Source organism: Mustela erminea, chromosome 3 (assembly GCF_009829155.1).
Source record: "Mustela erminea isolate mMusErm1 chromosome 3, mMusErm1.Pri, whole genome shotgun sequence".
Lineage (NCBI taxonomy): Eukaryota > Metazoa > Chordata > Mammalia > Carnivora > Mustelidae > Mustela > Mustela erminea.
The window spans coordinates 151,963,208-151,980,414 of NC_045616.1; the positions used below are offsets into that span (position 1 = coordinate 151,963,208).

At 35.5% G+C, this 17,207-nt stretch overlaps 1 protein-coding gene across 1 annotated transcript in view; it reads right to left on the reverse strand.

The window, feature by feature from the left end:
- The window catches only part of FBXL7 (F-box and leucine rich repeat protein 7), a 369,381-nt gene that overhangs the window by 227,395 nt on the left and 124,779 nt on the right, over positions 1-17,207 (reverse strand). The window lies entirely within an intron of this gene.

Below are 17,207 nucleotides of genomic sequence, written 5' to 3' on the forward strand. Positions count from 1 at the left end.
GGTTCTGCTTTTACAGTTGGGGGCTATATTTAACGTGTGGCTTTGCAAAGAAGGATATAAAATGGCAGCTATGAAGAGCTGGAGCAGAAACTTCCCAGGTAGGACACTCCACGGTAAGCTGCTTCCACGTGAGGCAGTCAGGATTTACCATGTGGAATATTTTCTTGGGGGCCAGTTCACGAGCTCTTTCTTACTTGAAAAGCATTCATTTCATCTTTGCTTGCTTTGTTTTCTTTGTCTGGCCCCTGTGAAGAGTAATGCCCTGCAGCGTGGTGACCTGTGGTCTGGCTCCTGTAACTGGAGCCTTGAGCAAGAAGCTTTCCTAACACAGACATGAGCTCTCACTGGGCAAATCACGGAAGATAAAACATTTCACTAGGTAGGGGGGTTTTCCATCTCTATCAGAAATATTTTCAGCAAAAGTGTCTGAGGGTGATGCTAAGAACCAGATGGTTTTTAGAAAGCTTGGGTAAGATTTTAAAAAATAATAAAAAACAAAAATCTTTGCAGTTGTTTTCTGAAAACATAATTAAAATTTCTGCTTCTCAAATTACTAAGTCTAATGAGAACTCTGATATCAGTATCCTACTGCATTTTAAGGATCAGAAAGTGAGGTCAAGAAAGGATTTGGGACCAATCAGATATAAGGACAGAAAAGTGAAGAAGGGAAGTATTTTTAAGTCTCCCCTAGTTCATCTGTAAATCAACTCATTACCTAAAAAGCATCTGCAAAGATGGTTTAGTGTCACAGAATCTGAGAGCTGGAAAGTGCTCTGGAGGTTGTTCCAACCTTATCTTATGGATAAGCAACCTGAGGCTCATTGAAGTTAGAGACACATGTTCCAGTTAATTAGAAAAATGAGATATCTTAGATCTCCTGATTTCCTGCTTTCCCGCTACACAATATTGGGGGGGGGGGACAAAAAACTAATATAGTTAAAAGCATAAAAATGTAACCTTAAGAATCGCTGCACAACACATTAGAGACATTTGAGGGCTGTACACTTGGCCACTGCACTCTTTTCCCCTACTCTCTGCAGCCCACTCTGGTGTGCACAAGGAATACAAATATTAAGAAGAGTTAAGATTGTGTGGGGAAGAGAGCCATGGAAGCAAAGAATGACCAAATCCTGGGATCAGGACATGGAGATAGCAGGACTCAAAACTGCCTTTTTGTAGGTCAATGTTCCATGCATCAAAGATGCTGAGTGCTGTGTGAGGTTGTCAGAGAAGACTTCTCAGAGGCAGGAATGCCTTGCATGGGTCTTAAAGGGAAGAAGAAGTATGCAGCAAGATGGGAACAACCTGTGGTCAGTCAGCAGGGTAGTATCCTGGAGAAAGGTGAAGCAAGTTGCTATGGAGAACATGCATTGTACAAAGGACAAGAATGGTAGAAGGTGAATTTCAAAAGCTAGGCAATGGCTTTGTATGATATGCAAAGGAATTATAGGTTTATCATAAAGGCCAAGGCATGTGTCATGGAGTACCAGCCTAAGAAGATGCTCTTTGATTAAAAAAAAAAAATACTATCACATACCCCCGAGACGTCACAACTCTCACCATTACATTGATAGTTTCAAATATCAAGCAAGAATCATTCCCAACTTTGATGTTACGTAGAATTGTGTAACTGAATAATTTTTGAGAAATATTTGCATGAACATGTGAGTAATATTCACCTTCTAGCTAAGTGCTCCATGGAATACAGTTAGGGAAAGGCTGCATATGAGAGAGAAGCACTGAAGAGAAATCAGATCAGAAATGCATTTAAACAACACTAGAAGCATTCACACTTAAGAACAGGCCTAAGTGGAGCCACTTAATTCCAAATGGCCAGGGGAGACCCAGAAAGCAACAGGATTTAGAGATAAATGACAATATGGACTACATGATTTATGGATTGTACAAACCTCCAGCTGGAATGCAGTGAAATTCTTCTAAGTCTGTCTTAGTGTTCCCTCCCTTGTGTTCTCAGTCTCCTGCTGCCTCTACCATTCTGGACTCCATTCTAGTGGCCAAGTTCTATCACCCAAAAGGCCTGAAAGACTGTAAAGGCATAAAACAATCATATACTTCTTTTGATGCTCCTGCATATCTGACCCAAGCCAGGGAATGACCATTTACGTGGTCAAATTAGTGGTCATAATAAAACCAATGAAAAGACATTCAAACTCCTCCAGACAGTACCCTTAGAATGATGCCAATGGCTCAGGACGTATGGACCTATGGAACGGGAATTTCAGGGACTGCGTGCTGGTAGGTATTTACCCCAGCAAATGCATGAGCAATAGTGAGAATGCAAGTGGGAGTGCCATGCACAAAAAGGCTGAGCAATGGGATGTTTTCTGGCTGCATGTTCCCTCCAAATGGATAATCCTTACAGAAGAAAAACCTTACGCTTCAGCTCAGTAAATAAATAAGTTTTTGGAGAACTTACATAAGCTAATTGAAATGATGAATGGAAGCAATTAAACAGATTTCTCAGGCCTTTGGAAGCCAATACTTTGATCCAAAATACCCAGAAAATTGAGATGAAATGAGAATGTTTTATCTGTTAAAGTTTCCCAGATAGTAAGTCGTAGACTCCCGCTGCTTATTCCAGATAACATCTAAATTCGGGAAAAAACCTTGCATATACAATATTTTTTAACAGTCAGAGTATGCAAATCACATAAAAAATCTTCTCAAAGTTCAACTATAGCAAAAATAATTTCAATTAACATATGAGTAATTTAAAACAACATTTTGAATATAAAGCATATTTTGACTCAATTGCTTTTTTTTTTTTTTTTTAAATATCCCATGCCAGGCACTGCAACTGATGCATTATACAACCAATTCCTGGCTTATTTTGTGATCCAAAATAAATGCAGATAGTCTGTCTGACTCAGCCTGTTGCAGTTCAAGGAGGTCTTGAGGGAAGCCTATTGATACCAGTTCAGTCACACAGCAAAGATTGAAAAGTCAAGAATACAGTGCTGTGAATTCTTGGAAACCTTCAGTCCTGCAATCTTAATGATCTATCTGAAGGAAATGTTGTGACATTGTTGGAACCAATGAAAGTATTTCTGTGAATTAAGAAACCTTAACTCTTTCCAATAACATAGTTTAACACTAAAAACTCTTATGCATGGCAAAATATCAGAATTACCTAAAATAATGATCAATTGCATTTCTGTGGTCAAGAGATGTAGAGCTAAATTCTAATCCAATAGTAAGAGAGGAATTCTGTTACAAGTTTCAGGTTTCATCACCACCCCCTCCCTATCTTTTTTGGGGTAAACAAAAAACTCTTCAAGTAAACTGAAATTGCAAACTGTGTGAGTTATATTTATGAACTTTGTGGATTGGAATTCTTTCCTTAAATAATGGGACAATTCAGTTTGCGAACTTTCTAACTCAGCCCATCTGGTTGTATTTGCTATGAACAATTCAACTATCTCTAAAGACCTTTTTCAAACCTGATCATTGTTTTCAGTGTCTTTTCTTAATAACCTTGAAACCTTTGCAAAAAACTTGTAAGCAGTTAATAGTTGGGTCTGGTCCTTCTCAAAAACTTTTCGAGAAACATCATATATCGATTTGTTCCTATAATGTAAGAGTGGATATCCAATCATACAGCTATATGAGCAAGAAGTTACATAAAGCATTCTATGAGCTATGTCCAGATATTCTGATAAAAATTAACCTCATCAAAGGGTCCGTTACTGAGCCTGGAGTGACCCCAGGTCCTGCAAGTGGCTTAACACCAGTTCTTGCTCTAGTCTACAAGGCTGCTTCTCTCAATTCCACTTCCAAGCTGAAGAAATTATAGTTCAAAAAGACACCAGCACACAGTTAGCGAGTCCTGGAGCTCTTCTGAACTAATCTCCAGGACTCTTTAAAGTCTGCATATGCAGTTTTCCCCCTCTATTACATTACAGTACAATGTAACTGGTTGCCCCCCACATGCCAGATTCATTTCCAAATGCATGTTCTCACTTGCAAGATAATTTGCTCAGGGAATTACATGTGTTTTCTAGTATGCTGCCATTGATTCACATATTTTTTGGACTTCCTCCTTTTGAATTTCAGAGTTTAGACAATTTAAGCATAAACGGCAATAAACCTCTGTTCCTGAAAGATGTGTTTATTGAATACCACAAAAAGTATCATGAAGAGCCAAGATGTATAAAAAACGGATGATCAAGCTTGGGGATACTATTTTGGATAAAAAATGAGGTGTACCTGAAAGTACAAGATTCATTTTCTTCTGTGGTGCATAGACTCTGAAGACAATTCCAAGGAGACCCAAAATTGTTTAAACAGTGGTAACACTGTTGGAATCAGTGCACATCCTTACCACGTGACCACGCCAAAGGACAAAATTCATTTTGAAGAATGACCTGAGCTTAAAAATTTGTTTCTGTGTTTCATGATCAATATTTACCATCAGTGTAGTCACTAAGTGTAATACCAACACTTTATTGTGTTAATGAAGTGATCAATAAATGACTATATTCCTAGAGTATACTATAAGCCATCAATGAGGATGAAAGTATTATTTTCAGTCTGATTATTTAGAATTTTTCTCTAACTTCAGTGGCTCTGAAAGGTCCAAGAAAACTCCATGAAATATCCTTTAGGTATCTCTCAAATCATGCTCTGAATCATCTCCAATATCTGGTAGAACATTCAAAAACAGCTAAAAATAGCAACCAAATAATTTTCCAAAGTAGAAAGAGAAAGAACAGGTAGACAACTGACAAGAATTCAATTTAGGAAAACAAATTACAAAATCATTTTTGAATTTACAACTTCAGATTTTAAAAGACCTCCTAGAACATTATTTCCAGCATAAAATCTCTCTATGGAAACAGAATCATTTTTGGAAACTAAATGAAAACACTGTTAACATATCTAATATTAAACAGGAGGAAAAAGAGATGTAATGCTAGCCAAAGGTATTTCAGCCACATAAAACAAACTATAAGAATATTTTTAAGAGTTAAAGTGCTAAAAAAAAAATACCACTTTCAAATAGTTAAAAGCCATTACCTGCTAAAATTCCTAGAGATCTTGTTTAGAGACATTAAGATATCTTAAAAATATTTTTGTTATATTCTTTTTGTTGTTGTTATATTCTTATGCAGCCAAGCTATAGACACGCGCGCGCCCCCCGCCCCCCCCCCCCCCACACACTAAGGACCATGGCTCTCTCTTTCCCCAAAAGACAGGAAGGATAAAGTAGAAGTCCCTGTCGTTGACACAAGTTAGAGTTTACTCATGCCATAAATTCAGCTTCATTTTTTTTAATAATTTAAAGTTAATTTTTTATAGCGACTAGCATTAGCAGCATTAGCAACTAATCTGCACTCAATGATTGATTCTTACTCTGACTTCTAGGAAACTGCTTAAGTTTATCAAGTATAGTCCTCTTTTCCAGGAATAAGAGGTTCAAGTTTTATAAACTAGTGCCCTGAAGGAAATCCACTAGCATTTAATGGGGTTTTCTTTCTTGCTACTGTCTACCCACTTCACAACGTAAATCTGTTCGATTCCATCAGATGAAACGGGTCCAAAACAAATGGATTGAAATTAAGCTTGACTGATTGACATTCTGGCAGTCATTTTTACTATAAAAGGGAAAGAAAGGAACACACTCCAAATGAAAAATGCCTGCTCTAACCAGTCTGGATGTGGAATATTAACCTAGGATTGATGTTAGTACATAATTACTATCATTTATTTTCTAGGCTTTGAGAGTTGTGAACCAGTGAATAAAATTTATGATGGCCCATCAATATATCCCCATAAACTTTTTTTATTTGTTACAAAATTAGAAAAAAGTACAGGAGATCTCCAGTTGTACCACACAGCAATCCCACAAAGTCACAATGTAATTTACAAAGGTTAAAATTTAAGGCTTGATGTCAAATTAATAAATGATCAACTAAGATTAAGGCAGGCCTAAAAACTTTACTCAGAGCCAACAGATAGTAAGAAATAACAAAGAGAGAGCTCCTACCTTATGTTTTGTTTTCCCTGCTAATGCTCATAAGCTACTCTTTGAAAATGGTGGGAAAAAGTAAGTAAATGTGTATGAATCCAAGAAAGAATAAAGCAGCATAGGGAAGAGTTACTATCTGATCCAAGTGAGTTCTAGTTTTCTGCCTCAGGTTAAAAATGTCCCAGAGTACCAACAGAATATGTACCTAAAACCATCAGACATGGTATTGAAATAATTATGGAAAGTGGAAATAATGCCGGAAGAATAAAACAATAAATGGACAAATATTCTAATTTTTCAAAAAAATGATCAAGGCACTCTCCAAACTAAATATTACTATAAATTATTAAGGGATGGTGGGAAAGTGGCAATATGCAGAAGCAATAATTGTTAATAGCCAGCATGGCTTTACTACATACAACAAACTCTACTCTTGGTCAAGGCTATTACACAAATAAATACAACTTGTAAATATAGTAGATAATACATGTGAATTTCTGAGAAAGCAACTCAGAACTATCATGAAGTCAATCTTATGACCAAGACCAATAAAAAATAAAAACGAAATTATTTAAGTGGATTTTATCAAGTTGAACATAACAGTTCACGAATCAGTGTTAAATCTTAAGACGAGGGATTTCTGGCAGATCCCTCTTTGGACTCAGCTGTGACCTGTTCAATAGTTTCATCCTCAGTGACTTATTGAAAGAACAGCAACCCCATTAAATGGAAGATCGGGATCCCCCAAATCCAGAAGAGATTCTTTTAATCCTCAAACTATAATTTTGAATGATAGTTTGTAAAGCTTTGCTCAAGGGGTCAAAAAATCAGGTTCAGAGTCCACAGTTGGGAAGAAATGTTTTAGAAATAGCAGGATGTATGCAAAAGACCTGGCAGATATTTTAACAGTAAACATATTATGATCCAACAGGATGCACAGGACAGTAATATGCATGACACCGACAAGTACTTCTAGCTATGGATATACTCTATATACCTTTTGCTGCTCTGTTCACCTGAAGATTTTTATTTCAGGGTAATTTAAGTGAGCTATAAACAAACTGCAATCCATTCATAAGAGTATCTAAAATAGCGAACAGCTATAAAACCATAGCAAATTACAATGCAGTGTTGCAAGATAATGCTGCTCTCATTACAGGGATGAGAAAGACCCAGAAACTTGTGACCTCCATCTAAGAATTGAGTTAGTAAAGCAACCTTTACTGAATTCCAGCAAGAGACAGGAGATAAACTTTGGCAGAGCATGGGAGGAAGAGGCTGTTACCATGCAAGTAGGTAAGAAGAAATCAGCTAAAAGTTGATTGGGTTCTAAAAGACCACACTTGGGCTAGGGTGTCAGTTTAAAATAGCTGAAAGTCCAAAAGACAGAGAGAGTTTCAAAATTAATATGCTTTTTCACAGGATTCCACCAGGTTTTTGGTAAGAATTAGGGGCAGGGGGAGAAAATGGTGGTGTCGGTGTGCAAACAGTGATCAGCTACTGTGGGGAGTGGGCATGAAATCTTTCTTTTATTGAAAGTATAATCCTTACACCATGGAAGGGACAAAAGTACCTTAACATAATTGGGAAATAAAGATAGACATAACAACAAACTTCTTGTTAGCTGCCGTGAAAGTCAGAAGACAGTAAAATAACATCTTTAATGTATTAAAGAAAAACAAACAAACAAACAACCTGTCAACCCAGAATCCTTCACCCCATGAAAACATCTTTCAAGAATGAAATCATGGTAAGCACTTTATCTGGCAAACACAAGCTGAAAGAATGTATTATCTAAGCCTAAAGCAACAAACACAACAAAAATGTTGAAAGAGGTTCTTCAGAAAGGAATATGAGACCAGATGATACTTTGAAATTTTACAAAGTAACGGTGAACTCCAGAAAAGATAAAAATAAAGGTGAATGTTAAAGATATTTTTTCTAAGGATAACTGAGTGTCTAAGCCACAGTTATGTTGGTTGCAGCATTTAAAACATACGTAGAAGTAAAATAAATGGCCATTGTAGCACAAAGGCTGGGAAGAGAAAATGTACACTGGTGTAAGGTTCTTACACTATATGTTAAATTCTATAATAGTAGTTTAAGATAGACTGTAATAAACTAATGATATACACTGTAACCCTAAAGAACCTTCCAAAGAACTAAATCAAGAGGAAACAAAAGTAAAGATAAGATGGAATAATTGAAATAACAACAAAGCAGTACAAAAGAAGGCAGGAAAAGATGAAAAAAGATAAACTAGATAGATAAGATGAAAAGAAAACAACTGGCAAAACCATAGATATGAAGCCAATGGCATCAACAATGATATTAAATGCAGGAACGTGAACACCCCAATTGCAAAAAGTAGATTGAAGAGATAATAAATGGATTTTTAAAAGCAAGATCTAAGTATACTTTATGTAAGAAATCCACTTTAAGTAAAAAGGCAAAGCTAGATTAAAGTAAATGGATTCAAATACTAATGAAAAGAAAGCTTGAATGGCAATATTATTGCCAAGCAAAGTAGATCTCAGGTAAAGGAACACGATTATAGATGCAGAAAGGTATTTTATAATTATAAAGGGCCAATGCCTTAAGAAGGCACAATGATTCTAAGTGGCTCAAAATATATTTAGCAAAAACTAGTAGAACTCCAAGGAGAAATAAAGAAATCCATAGTTTAGATAGACACTTCAACACTCTTCTCTCAATAACTGATAGAACAATACACAGAAAATCACTAAGGATACCGAAGACTTAGAACAATAGAACTTAACAAATTGACCTATCTGGAATTTCAAGAACACTCAATTCAATTATAGCTAAGTACAATTTGAAGTGAAACATAGAAGATAATCTGTGTCATAAAATAATTCTCAACAAATTTAAAATGATTGAAATCACAGAAAGTATATTTCCTAATGACACTGGAATAAAACTAGAAATAAATATCTAAAATTATGTGGAAAATCCCAGTATCTTTATAAATGAAAAAAAAAAAAAAAAGAAAATGTTTGGAAAGTACACATGCAAAGTCACAAGCAAAATAAAAAATAGAATTGATAAATGAAAATACACATATCAAAACTTGTGGGAATCAAAGGAAGTAGTAATTAAGGGTTGTTTATATCATCAAATGCTTAAACAAAGAAAAAGAAAAGCAAGTTAAACTCCAAGTAAGCAGAAATAAAAAAACAATAAAAAGCAGACATCAATACAGAAATCATTTTGAAATGGAAAAATAGTAATAAAAATTACAAAATCTGGTCTTTTGAAAAGATAGGGAAATTGCTAAACCTTTAGTTGGACTGATATGCAGAAATGCAGGGAGAAGGATACAGAGAATATGAAATAGTTACCAATAGCAAGAATGAAAGCGGAGCCATCATTACAGATCTTACAGACCTAAGAGTATAATAAGATGATATTCTTAAAATCTCTGGGCCAATAATTTTCATAAGATAAATGAAATGGACAGGTTCGTTGAGAGATATGAATTACCGGATTTCATTCAAGAAAATAATAACCTGAATAGTCATTTAGCCATTAAACTAAATTCTCAATTCAAAGACACTCCACAAAGAAAACTGAAGGTCCAGAATGCTTCACAAGTGACACCCCCAGACAGTTAGAAAAAGAAATAATGCCAACTCCACACAAACTCTACTAGAAAACATAGGATAAAAGAATACTTCCCAACACATCTTAGGAGATCAACATTCCCCTCAGTTAAAGCTATTTCAAGATAGGAAAAATGACAGACCAATATCCCTCATATTGATGGATTAAAAAAATAAACTTTAATAAAAGAGCAAGTTAAATCCAACAATATATAAACAGGATAACACATCATAAGTATGTGCTTTCTCCCCTTGGAATGGAAAGTTGGTTCAACATTCAAAAAGTGCTTAATTTAAAATTCAAAAGACTGAAAAATAAAAACCATATGATCATTTCAATAGATGATCAACAGTGGCAAAAAAGGGCATTTGACAAAATCGATCATCTATTTATAATAAGAACTCTCAGCAAACTAGGATCAAAACAAAACTTCTTCAACCTGATAAAGAATGTCTACTAAAAACTCTACAACTAACAATATACTTAATTTTGAAAGACTGAGAGCTTTTCCCCCCTAAGACTGGCAGGGATGTATAATGTCATCACTTTGATTCAGTACTGTACAGGAGACCTAGATGATGCAGTGAAGCAAGGCAAACAAACAGAATACACAGAAATCAGGAAGAGCTCAAATCATCTTTATTTGCAGATAATGTGATCTCCTACAGAGAAAATCCCACAGATCTGCCACTAACCTAGTAAGTAACCTTAAGGTCACAGAATACAAGTCATTTTATAAAAATCAACTGCATTTCTGTATGTTTGCAATGAACATTTGCAATTAGAAGTTATATTTGTGCCATCCTAAGACCAACAGGTGGAAGATAGAAAGAAATGACGACTTTCTCAATATAGAAGATTGCTTCGTAACAATCAGGCATATGGAGAACTTACATGCACTACCCAGCAGCTTTAAGAAACTAGAGGTGTTCCATCCTGGAACAGCAAGTAAGAAAAGTAAAATCCTCAACCTTTGACAAAGCCATAATATGTCATAGGAAATGCTTCAAAAATAAAAGAAAATGCAACCAGAAGCGTTTTAAAAAGTGCTGGATTACATTCCAAGTTCTACAAAATGGGAATGTGTTTGCTGTACACTTAAGATTAGGGGAAGAGCCTGCACGTACCATCCCGTATGCATATACCACCTAACAACCCAGCTTGGCTGTGTCATAAATTTGATTTCAAACCAATGTGTGGGCCATAATAAACATTAAATTAACAAAAAGCTTGTTAGACTTCTTATAATTAGTGGGAGTTTGGAGAGAGAAATTGGATGGCTGCACATCACTTAGGATATCTACAAAGCAGTCTGAGCAGGTATCTCTTTTGCTCCTAATTAATTTCTCTCCTGCAATTCCCAACATCTAAGTATTTTCCAATGAACTTTGATCTGCTTCAGTGATTGGTAGTAACAACAGTCACTCAGTTCCTTTCTGAAAAAGTGAGAAAGCAAAAAAATGAAGGAATAGGAAATCTACTCTTCAGAGGAGATGGGATGCAAAGAATCAACATGTTTCTATCAGAGCTTGACCTAGGATGGGGAAGCTCTGGCACTTGCTGATGGAACTGTAGCCCATTCCTCAGGGAGTTCAAGAATGGGAAAAAAAAAGAAAAAATAGATAACCACACCTTGCCATCTACAAATAACATGCTATTGGGTGAAACCATGATGCTGATACAGAAGTCACTATTCTGTCCTTTCACAGTCATCTGGATTGTGAAACCAACTGCGTCAAATTGAACTATATAGAAACATCTAAAGTAAAGCTTCTAGTTCCGCCCTCCCATACCCAGAACTCATTTACAACATAAACACTATTAGCAATTTGGTGTGTATCTTCTATAACATTAGCTTTAAAATAAAATATATTTTTATACATAATCTTTCATATCAAAATAAGATTGTAACTTGATATTTTCATTTAACAGAATACCAAGAACAGTCTTCCAAGCCCATGCAGATCGACCTATCTTAATGATGCTGTGGAATCCTAGAGTAGGGGATACATCAAGCATTCTCCTTCCAATGGTCTTTACACTTGTTTCCAAAGAAAGCAGTGATAAACCTTTATTTGTATTTATGTGTGTTTGTGTTTATTTTAAAAATCAAGTATTTTGATTTCTTTTTGGATAAATCTCTGTAAATGAAACTAATAGATCGATTTGTGTCTACATTTTAATTGTACAAAGTATGGTCAGGTCACCAGGCCTCACACATAGCCATTCCCATATAGTTATTTTTCTACATTCCTACAAGCCCTGAATTCTAACCATATTTGAAGTTTAAACAAATACAATGGTTGAGATATATGACTTTATTATCACTGCCCTAATCACCTAGAAGGCTATATAGCTTTTTATTTGCATTTTTCTTTCCTTAATATATTGTCTGTTTATATCATTTGAGCATTATTTGCATATTTTTCCTCTTTGGTTGTTTTGACCCTTTCTCATTTGGGTGGTAATTATCCTATTCAAGTCTATCATTTGTCTTTTGATCTTTCATGGGGAATTACTCGGCAGAATTCTTAGTTACAAACACAACTCTCTCCTACTAGTTTAAGCAAAAAAGGAAATTTATTAAAGGGCATTAGATAGATCACAGAAGTTCCAAGGAAAAATAAACCAACTGATTTCTGAAGCCACCGAGCTGAAGGAAAATGTCTGAATGAAGCTGCTGCATTGTTCCACGGGGTACTGTGTTGTCCCACAATCCCCCAGATGTCAGAGGTCACTGCCATTGCTTATTATAACAGCTAATGTGTTTCTGTCACTCCTGATATGACTAGCTCCATGAGCCACCTCCTTCTTCACATCTCATTTTTCTGAACCAGAATTAGAATGAATGGGTGCGAATCTTAAACTCTAGGCTTTAGGCTAAAGTCCCAATACTGGTTGCAAGGGAGCCTGGGAAAATGGATTTCTGCTTCTACCTCAGGAAGACAGAATTTACAAATGGTGTTAATTCCCCAAACATCTGAATGACATTCAAAATTGTTGACTAGTCAGCAAAGATTTAAAATGTCCATTATATGTAGACTTTGTGTTTCATATGTTTTTAAATTTCAGGAAATAAAGTATGTCACTTTTTATTATTTTTATGGTTTTAGTCTTGCTTTAAAAAAAATTACCACATGATGATTACAAAAATATTCTCTCGGAGTGTCTTCCAAGACTGCTGTGGTCTGATTGTTTAGCATTCAGATTTTTCATTCATCTGTAATTGGTTGTTATATAATAAAGCACAAATAAAATTATATTCTCTTACAAAAGCACAGCCAGGTCTTCCAATTCTATTAATTGAATAACCCATATTTATTTGCTGACTTATAATGCTATCTTTAATTACATGTTAAATGATCTTTATGCGTTCTAAATTTGTTGTAAGCCAAAATTATACTGTTTGTTTAAAGTAGCTTTATATTAGGTTTTCATATCTAGTAAGGCAAGCTTCTTCACTGTTGCTCCATGTCAAAATTTTCTTGGCAATTTTCACATGTTTATTTTTCCATATACATATTAGAATCACTTATGTGGTTCAAAAAAAAAAAAAAAAGAAAAATGAATTCTAATTGGAACTGCCTGAAATTTATATGTTAATTTCAAGAGAAGTGACATTTTTATGACATTAAGTCTTCTTATCCAGGCCATGGTCTTTCTATTTATTTGGATTTTTGTTTTATATCCTTCAATATAATTTTATAGGTCTTTTCATAGAATCTTTTTCATTAGATTCATTCCCAGGTATTTCATGGCTTTTTCTCCCACGTGATTATGAATGGGATCTTTCTCATTTCCATTTTTTATAATGCTAATTTAGGTGATTTTTCTAACTGCCTCTGATTCTATGATATAGAAAATGCAGAGTCTACCCTTCATGTAAGTAACTTCCAGAGTACCCTACATTGATAATTTAATCTTTTTATATAAAATGACAATTTCCTAATCACCTTTGTCTCATACACTAGATTTATTATTTTTCAAACTGACACATCTTTTTTTTTTTTTTAAAGATTTATTTATTTATTTTAGAGAGAGTGCATGTGCGTGACTGGGGGGAGGGGCAGAGGTGAGGCTCAGAGAGGATATGGAGCAGATTCTGTGCTCAGGGTGGAGCCCAATGTGAGTCTCGATCTCATGACCCTGAGATCATGACCTGAACCAAAACTGAGTCAAATGCTTAACTGACTGAGCCACCCAGGAGCCTCCTGAGCCAACCAGGCACCCCTAAACTGACCCCTCTTTTAGATATTCATTGTCTAGAGGTTATAGTTCCAACTTGTTTTGACTGTAATAATAACTAAAGGTGTACCTGTGCGTCCTTACTATTTACCAGTGTTATTCTGCAACGTGACATGTCCCTAAGTCACCGTGAATCCCATAAACTCTCCAGCAAACATTGTGAAATCATCTGTTTCTTTGTATATAGCCTATAGTTCCAGTTTCTAACTCAAAGCAAAAATTTCCAAATGATTGTGAAACAAGGGGTAAGTACGTAAAGAATTTTGTTTTTCCTTATAAAATACAGTATAATAAGTTACTCAGAAATAATTCTGATCCTATGCCCAAAGTGATCAGTTCGGGGGCTCCAACATTGCTGAGTTCTGTGATGGGAACATGCTTCGTAGAGTGGAGCATTCCAGATGCAACAAAAGGACTATTAGCTGCAACAATGAACTGGGCCAAACGATTCAAGTTTGGGTCAAGGCTTTGTGAAATATGAGGTCTTGTAATTCATTGAGCTCAGTCCCACATCTATAAAAGGAGTGAGTTCATCTAACTCAGACATTGAAGTCCTCTAACTTTTCATGTTCCAAGGCTCCACGTTTTGGAAGTAGACTCTCTTGCTCCCCCCAAGACCATAGGAAATGGTTGATATGTCTGAATCTATGGAAACAGAACTATTTCAGGCACACTGAAACTACAACTCTCAGGCAAACTGATCAATCATAGTTTGTTTATAAAGGCATTTTACTGTAGCCTAGATCTTTGCTTGATTATACCACAACATATATGGAAGTAGGGATTAATCTAATCAAAAGTTATATTCCTATTTCAATTATGATACCACAAAAGTAAATACAGCTTCTGCTTATTTTCACACCTTGGATTGGCTGACACAGGATGTTTAAATGTAACTTGGACTAAAATGTGTGCTGACATCAGTAACAATCCTAATATGGCCACATGGGGAATATGGGCGTTTCTGAAGGCAGGCCCTCTACATATGCCATGACAAATTAACCATATCCCAGTTTATAGTAAGATCCATTTGAGCCACATTCTGAGAAATTTTCTAGCATGTAAATAGTATGCAAACATATAACTGAATATACAGGATTTTCAACATGTAGTTTATATTGTAGAGACTTACAATTACAGAACCCACATGTGTATATCTAAATAAAGTAAGGTTTATGGTAGATTCCTATTACATAATTTTTTAAAAATCTCAAATGAAATGTTAGGCCTCCTCTTCCAAAATTTATTCAATACACACAGAGAAAAACCACCAAAAATCTTGGACAATAGCTCTAATAGTTCAGTGTTTCAGGGGGCTAAAGCAAGCATCTGTTTTTCTAATCAGGAAGTTTTCTGTTTCAGAGATTAAAGCTCTGGGGAATAGTTAGAGGTTTGGAATCCTTTAAATAACCTTGAATCCTTCAGGTATTAAATTCAAGACAAAAATGAGCCATAAGTAATAGACATCAAGAATATTAAAATAGAGAGATGGCTACCGAATATGTATCAGGCATTCAAACCAAAAGAAAAGTCTGTGGTTGGAAGTTAAGTAGATTGCTAAAGAACAGTTTTGTTGTTGTTTTATAAATTTCCCTCATAAGCAGAATTAAGTGGCAGATGATCCTCTTAATCTCATCCCTGCACAAATGGAATCCTAGGTTCCATTCTCAATGATGTCAATGAGCCTAATTAAGGACCCTACCATTTACAAATCAAGATAACCATCTGTGACTTGCCAATTTCATCTGGCCTGATTTGGAGAATCATTCAGGGGTGTTCCAAGGAGTTACAGACCCTTGCCCTAGAGTAAAAATAAACCTTTCTCTAAGAAATAATTGGTTCCACTGTCTGTGGAAATTAAAGCCAGTTTACTTAAGGCTAATTAGTTCACTGTTTGGTGTATTTGACCCAAATGGAGTACAAGACATTTGCATGACCATAAACCTTATTTCCAAGTGCTGATAGGTTCACTGCTGCTAAATGATGTTTATTGGTTCTCCAAGTTTGAGTCAAAGTCATTCATGTTTTCCGTAAATGGGCAAGTTTCATAAATAAACACCACACTGAAGAAAATTGAAATCAGTTTGGTCATGCAAAGTCAGGAAAACTAAAGGTGCACGTTCTTTCTGGTAGCTTCTGTGCAGAACTCCCCAAAAGGAAATGATGATAATACTGTGGATTAATATAGTGAGGGCAAATGGATTAAAAAAAAAAAAAAAAAAAAGCTTTTTTTATTCCATTAACTTTTTCCATTATGGGTGACGTTTTGGGGAAGTTGAAATTCCTTCACATTTCAACTTGCTCTTTTGATTGGCCGCGAGTTTTTGCAGCATATCTTCTTTAACTCTGTTTCTCAAGAACCTAAGTAGTCTTACAACACACTGTACCAGATGGATGAAGGGCAAAGTTACTTGGTAAATTGTGATAACTTTTCCATCCAGGAATATAATTCCTATCAGGGAAATCAGGCCCATAGGTCGGTCACAAGTCCTTTAACAACGGAATCTGAATAAAGGTTATCAGCAATTCCAGATAAGCTGGAATTTAAGTGAAATCTTAAGGCATTTCTTTCCTGTGGCTAATAACACAAGCTTCTAAACAGAGAATGAATAGGCTTTTAAAATTGTGTATGACACAGGAGGCTGTGGTGTTGGCCTGTGGCTTGAGTAAAATGCTTTCCACTCCAGGAAGTATGATAGAAAGGAGAAAAGATGAATCCAGAGGGAAGCAGAAGCCACCAGAGTGACTCTAGCGTAGGTAGAGCTGGGTATGGTTGTATCCAACAACTGGAAAAAAACTGATCCAGGAAAGGGAAAATTCCTTAGCCATCAAGACAACTGCTGTTTCACAGAAACAGTCCTACATTTAGAACATACAGATAAAACTTGTGAAGTGGATGGGTGAACACTTTTTACTCAGCCATTTGCTGATGGAAGAGTTGTTTCTATCCTAATATAGGAAGTCAGAGAAAATCAGAAGTAAGAGAGGAGAGAAACTCGCTCGCCAACAAGAAATCAACAAGGGAAAACAGAAAGGCAGGTATAGCCACGGGTACTGAGCTATCTCATTTTGAAAGGTAAGACAGATGTGAAAAGAAGATACACTGGCATTTATATTTCATAGTGATGTAAGAGAAAGAAGAAATGCACACAGGTGAGGAAAAATGGAGGCAAGTGCAGCTTAAAAACAACAAAGAGAAATAAAACAAATACAAAATTTCATTCCTAATAAATCATAAAAGAGAAGTTTGGGTCTATGTTAGGTCTTGAGGTTCAAATATCAAAGGAAATTTACATTGTAAAAACTTTAATCTTCCCCTATTTAAAGATTATACATGGATCTATAACAT